Consider the following 8,703-nt stretch of genomic DNA (forward strand, 5'->3'; position numbering starts at 1 on the left):
GATAAACACCTGATCAGTCTGCTACACACCAAAGTTAGTTGCCCACAATAAGCCTTCTGTTGCAAAAGCTGTGAGCCACCACCTTCACGCACATCAAAATCTTCAACAAGACACTAGAAAGTAGGCCCCTTCATACCTAACTTGGTCAGCCAACGCAAGGGCATCCCCAAGAATATCACTGAGGCCATTGTGCTTGTGTAAATAATAAACAAAAAATGTGTTGAGCCTTTGACACATCTGTGGTCATAGAGTGGTCCCTCTATAATGGTTATAAAGACTCTTCTTGCACACATTTAATATTTTATTTCTGCTGGGACATTTGTTCTGATTCCCAGTCCTTGATGGTACCCATTACAATTACTCCCTCGAATCGTCCTGTGTGCCTTTTGCAGTTGAGTTGCCTGAATGCACAGTCTATGTACATTCATAATGTCCAACTCAAGCAATTTAAACTTTCAGCGATTAAACATAAATGTTTTCACAGTTGAGTGATCACTAAAAATAAAATGTACATTTTTTTTGTTTTTTTATACCATTACAATACAACCTCTTTTGACATTATTCATTCCCTTGAAAAAAAATATAATCATTCTGTCTTTTCCAAGCCTTCCTGTTCCTATGGAAATTATTTATTTATGGTGAACATCGGGATTTTTCTCGCTGAGGAAATTCCATTCACTCATCTCTTAACCCTTCTGCTGTAAGCCATTAATATCTTTACTTCCACATTTGTTTTTACTTTATAAACATAATTTGACAGTATATATGGTGGATTTAAAGACATACCAGCCTTTATGAAAAAACAAATAACCAATCTCATGTACATCCTTGTAATATTCATTTAAAATGAGGTGTGTGTCTCTACTACATACTAATGATAAGGAAAATATATCCCAATGTTGCCCCCTTGCCCAACAACATGTATTTGTCATTAATGCCCTAGGGCAGGGGCGTCCAACATGCGGCCCGCGGGACCTCGAGGTGCGGCCCGCATAAGATCAGCAGCAAGGGCAACCGATCTTTTACGCGGGCCGCACCTCGAGCCCTGCTACAACAAGAACCCTGCTACTTACCTGTGGGAGGGTCTTTTGTACTGTATAGCGGAAGCGGAACCCAGCAGAGTTCACGTGACATCACATGACTCTCCTCCAGTCCTGCTTCCTCTGTGCAGTACCAGAGAACGCAGAGGGAGGCCGAGCCCCCTGCTGAATTCTGTGAGCGGCATCGAGGAGCTGCAGTGCAGGTAAGGAGGTGGGGAGGGTGTTTGAATGAGTATGCTTGATTGAGGGAATTAATCTGTGAATGAATGAGTATATGAATGAATGAGTGTGTGTGTGTGTGATAGCATAGATGTGTAAGTGCTGGAGCCTAGGCATGATGGGACTGTGATTGCTGTTAGAAATCGCACTCTTATCATGCCAAGTCAGCCAGTACATGCTAAAACCTAGCTAGCTGCCCCCCTTGTGTATTGATGCTGCCAGCAGTATGGGGTCTGCACATCACTTACAGCCACTCTGTACCAGCATGTACTGGCTGACTTGGCATGATAGGAGTGTGATTGCTAACAGCAAGCACAGTCCCATCATGCCTAGGTACCAGCATTTACTGGTTGCCTGGGTATGATAGGAGTGTGATTGCTGTTAGCAATCACACTCCTATCATGCCAAGTCATATTGCTATTTTTTTTGTCCAATTGTGGTGTGTTACCTACTTTTATTAAAAATGTGAGTTTTTATTATTATTTTTAAAGGTGGGGGGGTCATTTTAGGTTTTGGCTAAGTGAACCGTGAATGTTTTGGTCCAGAATTTTCATTTTGGTGCATCCCTAGAATAAATAGAACTATTTCATTTTTAATTATCCTGAATTTGTAGTCACAACACTTTCTAGGCCCAGAAATCAGTGAGAGGAAAAGTAAAGGTTTTGTGTCATTTACTTTATTTTACTGCATATTTTATTAAAGGCCATATTTTCTCACAGTGAAAAATGAGTGCGGCCCACGCACGTATACAATTCTGATGAAGTGGCCCACTGCAGAAAAAACTTAGACACCCCTGCCCTAGGGTAATCCTCACCATTTACTGAGCTGTTTATATATTTGGGATTTTGTTTCTTAAAATTTATTTTGATTATATTGACATGCTATATTTAGTCTTTGTTTCAGGCACAAATGCAAGGAAGAGCAGGCTATGATTGTTAAAAATAATTATAAAATAATTTTCCTTCTGTTTATTCAGGAAAAATAAGGGTAAATAATCAATGTTTTAACTTATCAGAAACAATAAAAAGTGCACTTGCAGGGCAATGATCATCTTTTTATTCTATGACGTCTGTTTATGAAACCTGTGTGAATGTTTCAGCCTGTCGCCATGAAACAGCTTCCGGAACATAAACAGGAAAAATATGTTTATAGAAAACTTTTACTGCTCTTATGCCATACCGACGGTTTTTAAAAAGTATGAAAATAGAGAAAAAAGAGAGAAGAGAGGAGTTTGAACTTTTCATCAATTCAAATTGTTTGTTGAGTCAACTTGAGTTGAGTCATTAAGATTGTTCCACTTTTTCTTAAGAAGGACCCTAGATAGATTTTATAGCTTGTAGAATAAAGATGTCGTTGTTTTATCCCACCCATGCAGTTGTTTTGAAGTAATGGAGCATTTTGTCTCACCAAAGACCTGTGATAAAAAGGTTTGATTGAAATTAATTCAAATACTGAACATACATTACATACAAGGCACAAACTTCCAACAGCTTAACCATGTATACAAAATGATGGCATTAGTGTATTTTCTATAGCAAAAACACTACACCTGAACAAAAACTTAAGTGAAGTACAAAGAACCAACAGAAATCACATCATACAGTAGAAAAACATTTAACAGTTCCAGAGGCGTAGATATAGTGGTCTTACTGCTGGATTTACACTTGAAGAAGGAGGGTGTGAGTGAGGACTGGGGATCAAGCCTACATGAGACTCGATGAGAAAGGCCCTCGGACACCCCATTTTCCCGTTAAATGAGGAGTGTCACACAGTGTCATCAGGGCCGCCCACCGACACCAGCGTAAATGCCCACCGTCAGCAGGAGCCCCCACTGACATCAGGGAGTAGTTCTGGCCAAGGGTATGCTCCAGGTAGCCAGAGCCCAAAAGTTCCCAGGTATGTATATATAAGCACATTATTCATACAGATGTTACGATTGCACAAACTGAATAAGAGGTTCCTGCTCCACATGGCTTACACTCTAAAAAGTGGTAAGGAGTGAGCTGATACAGCTAAGAGGAGGTAAATGTGGTTAAAAAGAGATTATGCTGGGTCAAGGTTTGTAAGTTATGGTTAGGCTACACTAAAAAGTTATGAAGAGATGAAGCTTGGCAAATGTCCAATGATATGGAGCAATAGAAAGAATGCCTATAGATGCGATGGACCAGTGGTGGAAGAGAAAGAAGCCAGCTGTGGATGGCTCATAGAGGGTGTATAGGTATATGGCGCAATATCAGAGATTAAACATATATAAGCACTGAAGAGCCTTGGTGATAAGGAGGAGGATTTTGAAGACGTGCTATTTCGTAGGAAGCCAAGGCATCAGTTTTATTGTGCGGGGGAATAGTGTTTTGGAGGAAGGAAAGAATATTCTGGGGGCTGAGTTGAGAGCAGATTATAGCGGAGAAATACACGAAGCAGGGGGATGAATACGCAAGGAATTACAGTAGTCTGGATGAGAAATGCAAGTATCTGACAGGATATCAAACACAAAATATAGAATTACAAATAAGTGACTTTAGGTGAAGCGCTAAAAAATGACAGCGCTCAAAAAATAAAGTGAGAAAAAAAAACCCCAAAACAAATCAAAGATATACTTCCCAAAACTTTTGTTTCACAGATGGTGTAAGTTCTCAAGAACCCTAGATACTTAAATGGTATGGTGTATTATGCACAATAACAAGTGGTATGTGTGATAGAGTATAGGAGAGACTCTTTGTAGGTCAATGCCTGGCCCCTTTATATTTCATTTCTTTACAATGGAACTTTCAGGTGTTCCTGACGGCAGGCCTGAAACCAGTTTTCTCAAAAAAATAAAAAAAAATCGGAAGTCTGATACCAGGAGGTTAAAAACTATAAATATATCTTTACGCTTGAACAAAATCCGGTAGCTCACATTAAAAAGTGGTATAAAACGTCCCGTAACTTCTGCTTGGTGTTGTGGTAGCTTTGCTACACTCCTATTGCGTATATTTCATATGGACTTCTGACTTCTTCCCCTCCTGTTTTCGGCAATACGCATGACGCGTTTCGCTCCAATAGCTTCTTCTGGTACGTGACTCTTCTATCCGCCTTACATTATTTAGATCCTTTCACTCAATTGGTGGAGAGTCGATGAAACTAACTTGATTTTCAATCACATCGTTATTGCTACTTTGTTCTGTTCAATATTAACCCCATGTTGTCCATATAAGTTACAGCATGTGCGTAAAATGAAACAATGTTGTACATTTTATAAATACACACATTTATTTTGTATTACATAATTTAAATATGCAACTTTAGCAAAATATACAATTAGAGATATGAAATACAGAGCTAAACAGTAGAGCTAGTTTAAAAGATAATAGCAGCTCACTGTTTCTGAATTTAAAACAGATTATTTAATTTATAATTTTGTCCAAATTCTATGTTACAAGAAATTGCAGAGCTCAAAATCGCTGTTTAACCCATGTAGTTTTAAGTTACACCTTCATTTCTTCTTTTCCTAATTTTTTTTTTTAATATCTTAAGAAATACGCCTAAAAACCCCCCCAAAAAACAGACTACAGTCCTATATTAAGAGTAAAACTTTATAAAAAGTATAACAAAAACGACAGGAAACAATAGTTTGAAAAATTTTATTTGCCCAAGAACAGATAAAAAAAATGGAATGTACAGTAAACAGTGTCACACAAGTATTTCTGTAACACAGACACGAAAGATATACATGTAAGAGAAGATAATTCCATAAACAGCATTAAAAGAGTAAAAGTATTCAGGACTGTGGATAGAAAGTATATAATGTCAAATACTTCAGGATGTGCAGACATAACAATGTTTGCATTTGTTAAAAATGTATATAAAATGATTTTTTTTTAAAAAAATAGAAACAGTGACTAAAGCCTTATTACCCCAAGTGCAACTTAATTCATAGACCCTTTGATTTGTGCAAGTATACAATTGTATATAAAAAAACATTATATGTGTGCATTTTAGACCATTAAAATGCAGTGGGGTTAATTCACTAAAGCAGGAGAGTATATAGGACTTCTTAACTGCAAGAGCAGCTTGGCTGTCCCCGTATAATGCATAATTAAAACAATGAGAGCTCTCGAAAGTCCCGTAACTGACCAAATAAGCGGTGATACAGGGCCAGCACAGGAGAAACATACTAGGGATGACCCTTTATAAGGCATAATGAGTTCAAACTACAACTCTTCTGCATTACATGATAAATGCCAATTCTACATTATATAATAAAAACTACGATGTATAAATAATCCACAAGATATAAAAAGGACACGTAATTATTGGTTTGGGGAAAATAAATCTGTTAATCAAACAAACTCCTGACAGATCCCAGACACATTTGTATTGTCCTCCATAGGATCCCAGGGCGATCCAAATGGCGTTAAACCGAGTAGACGAGTTTTAGTTCTGTTATGGCAAAAGCATTACCTCTAGGGCAACAGTCTACAGCCTTAACACGATGGCCAAACAAGAACCTTCTCATCAAGCCGAAACTGCTAATTATAGCAATAAACTTAAGACGCTGCCAACTAAAGTTTGCACATGTGGTTTATATAGTAAGAAATGTACCGTTCACTGACTAGTCTACCTATCTTGCTTATGATACTCTTACATAAAAAAAAAATCCAAGCTGCACCTGGAAGCGCGACACGTTTTACATAGATGGTATCCTTGAGGTTTTATGAGAACACAGCTAGAAAGCTGAGCTCTTCCTTAGTGTTTCTTGGTCCAGGAATTTTAGAAATACAATACATGGGATGTTGCACCAACAAAAATAAAAATGTATTACTAGACTAAATAGGGATCAAAAGGGTCATTAATTTCCTTTACATGAATTCAAGAAGTAAACGGTAGTGATATAACGCTAAAGTCCTGCTTAGAGATGCATTTTGAATGTGTAATTACCCCACCCTAAAGCTTGCGCAAACATACAAAACCCCTTAGAACGAGGGTAAAACTTCCCTTTTTCCATTAACGCATTCATCATAAAACATCCGTACAGAACTTTAACACTGTGTAATGCAGAGTGTCAGACCATAGACTACTGAAACCAGTAAGTATGAGCACGTAAACTTCTTGCTGCCAATCTCATGTATGCTAACAAGACATCAGTGTTCATATAGCATACATGTGATGGCTGCTACTACTCCAATTGGTTTCAATGAAAAAATATAGAAAACGAACCACTCCAGCAATATTTTCAGACTGCTCCTAGGAACAAGGACTGGCACGCTGATGGGTTTTAGAGGTCATTCTGCTCCTGTGGCAGGGAAACTCATCGCTGCTACATGCCAAGAGGCAAGGAAAATTGGAATAAGTACCCTTCCTGAAGCGGTTTCTCTGGTTTATCATGTCAGCACAGTGTCTCCATGGACCAAAGTAGTTTTTTGAAGGTTTTCTTTCCACTTGGCTCTTAGTTCCACAATTTCTCTGCCAAACAAGGCATGGAGCTTTGAAAAACTAATAGTCTTTTTAAAGTCCCTTAGCTCAGAAGAAGCGCATTCCTCATCTGTGTTATCTTCAGCCTCCATAGAATTGACCATTAGTTGGTGAAGAACATTGTCTCTCAAAACATCATCTGGAGTTTCTGTTGTGCTGGGACCTTTTGGTCCATTAACCTGTGGAAACCCATTGCACAAGTCACTTTTAACTACGTTCCATGTAGCACAACCATTGTCCTTCATTGCTGGCCGATCCAGAAGGCAATTATCTGCAGACCTGGGATTTAACAGTTTTCTGTCTGTGCCATCCATAGCTTTACGGGGTGGCTTAGGACTTTTCTGGGCCTCTTCTAGCTGTTTCTGGAGCTCTTTTACAACAAGCCGTAAATATTCAAAGTTTGCCCTAGTGAGCGCTTTCACCCAGGATTCCATGGTACCCTGGTTTTCAGCAGCAAGGATATAGGCCCGGGATTTAGCATGCTCAAATTTTATTGCAAAAGCATATTCCACGGATGAATCACACAACTCCACTCGACATCCTTCTAGTATTATTACTCCAACAGGTTCTTTGCTTTCATCACTTTCATAGTAGAAAAGCATGTTACCCTTTAGCACAAACCAGCGTTTATGATAGGCTGTATTGCGCTCACCCTTTTTCAATAGGTGGCCACTTTTGTCCACTGGAGAGCTGCAGGTTGCATAATATAACAGGTTCCGCTCATTTAGTTTCATGTCTTGGTTATTTATGGCCTTTAAAACACACAGGAATCAGATGTCAATCTTCGCCGATGCACTAAATAAAAAAAAAATTAAAAAAATTAAGCAACTGACATTAAAAAATGCATCATAAAATCCCAAAACCCAGCTTCCTAATCATAAATAGTAGCAAGCCTCCTGGACAATAGCTTACATTAATTTAGCTGTTATTGTCTAAGTAAAGACTCAGGACACACAAGTCGGCCTCTGAATATACTGTTAGGCATCTTTTGACTGGTCAAAAATCTCTGCAATTCAAAGTTATCTAGATTCACATAATGATCACCAAAGAAAGACAAGGTTTTAGGGTTAGTGCCTCAACATATAGTTTAATGTGGAGTCAACGGTCGGTAAAGAGTTTGACAGCCCTGTACAAGTCTAAAAACAATTCTAAGAAGCCTATATAATGCAAGTCAGAGAAGCTAGAATATTCATCTGTAAACCTGTAAGCATTAACAAAAGGTTTAAAACAAAGAGGCATTTGCTTCACAAAATAAGATCCTAGCGGGCATTTTACATACAATGTGTTTGATATGCTGGCTTGGAGCCGTTAGCTACCAATTGTAATTTTAAGGCAAGACAGGAGGCTTCCTATTTTGCATATCTTCCTTTACTCTCACCAACAGCAGCAAAGAAAGAGTTAATAACACAAGTGAAAACAACCAATAGAAACAGTACACAGGTGGTATATAAACCCCTTAACTATCTTCCTCTTCCTTTGCTGCTCACCAAAGTTGCAGGTCAGTCCTCTTCCTATCTACAGTTATTGCTGATTTATTGAATAATATCCGTTTATTATTCATTACATATTGCTTTTTTCACCTAATTCTAGATAATTAGGTGGGTATGCACTTTTATATACAGTATAGATTTTTGATATATATATATATATATATATATATATATATATATATATATATATATGTGTGTGTGTATATGTAGATTTTTTACTTGTCTTTCATTATTTATATTATTTCTTTGCACATTATATACAGGCTGTGTGTCCCTGTGGCCTTGCACGTTATATACAGGCTGTGTGTCCCTGTGGCCTTGCACATTATATACAGGCTGTGTGTCCCTGTGGCCTTGCACATTATATACAGGCTGTGTGTCCCTGTGGCCTTGCACATTATATACAGGCTGTGGCCTTGCACATTATATACTGGCTGTGTCCCTGTGGCCTTGCACAATATATACAGGCTGAGTCCCTGTGGCCTTGCATAATATATACGGGC

General features: G+C 38.3%; 1 pseudogene; it reads right to left on the bottom strand.

The window, feature by feature from the left end:
• Window positions 1-6,619: 6,619 nt before the first annotated feature.
• On the bottom strand, window positions 6,620-7,444 carry LOC149289069 (sesquipedalian-1 pseudogene; annotated as a pseudogene).
• Window positions 7,445-8,703: the final 1,259 nt, after the last annotated feature.

This window comes from Sceloporus occidentalis, unplaced genomic scaffold (genome assembly GCF_023333645.1).
Source record: "Sceloporus occidentalis isolate IW3139 unplaced genomic scaffold, rSceOcc1.0.p SCAF_48, whole genome shotgun sequence".
In the NCBI taxonomy this organism is placed as follows: Eukaryota; Metazoa; Chordata; class Lepidosauria; order Squamata; family Phrynosomatidae; genus Sceloporus; species Sceloporus occidentalis.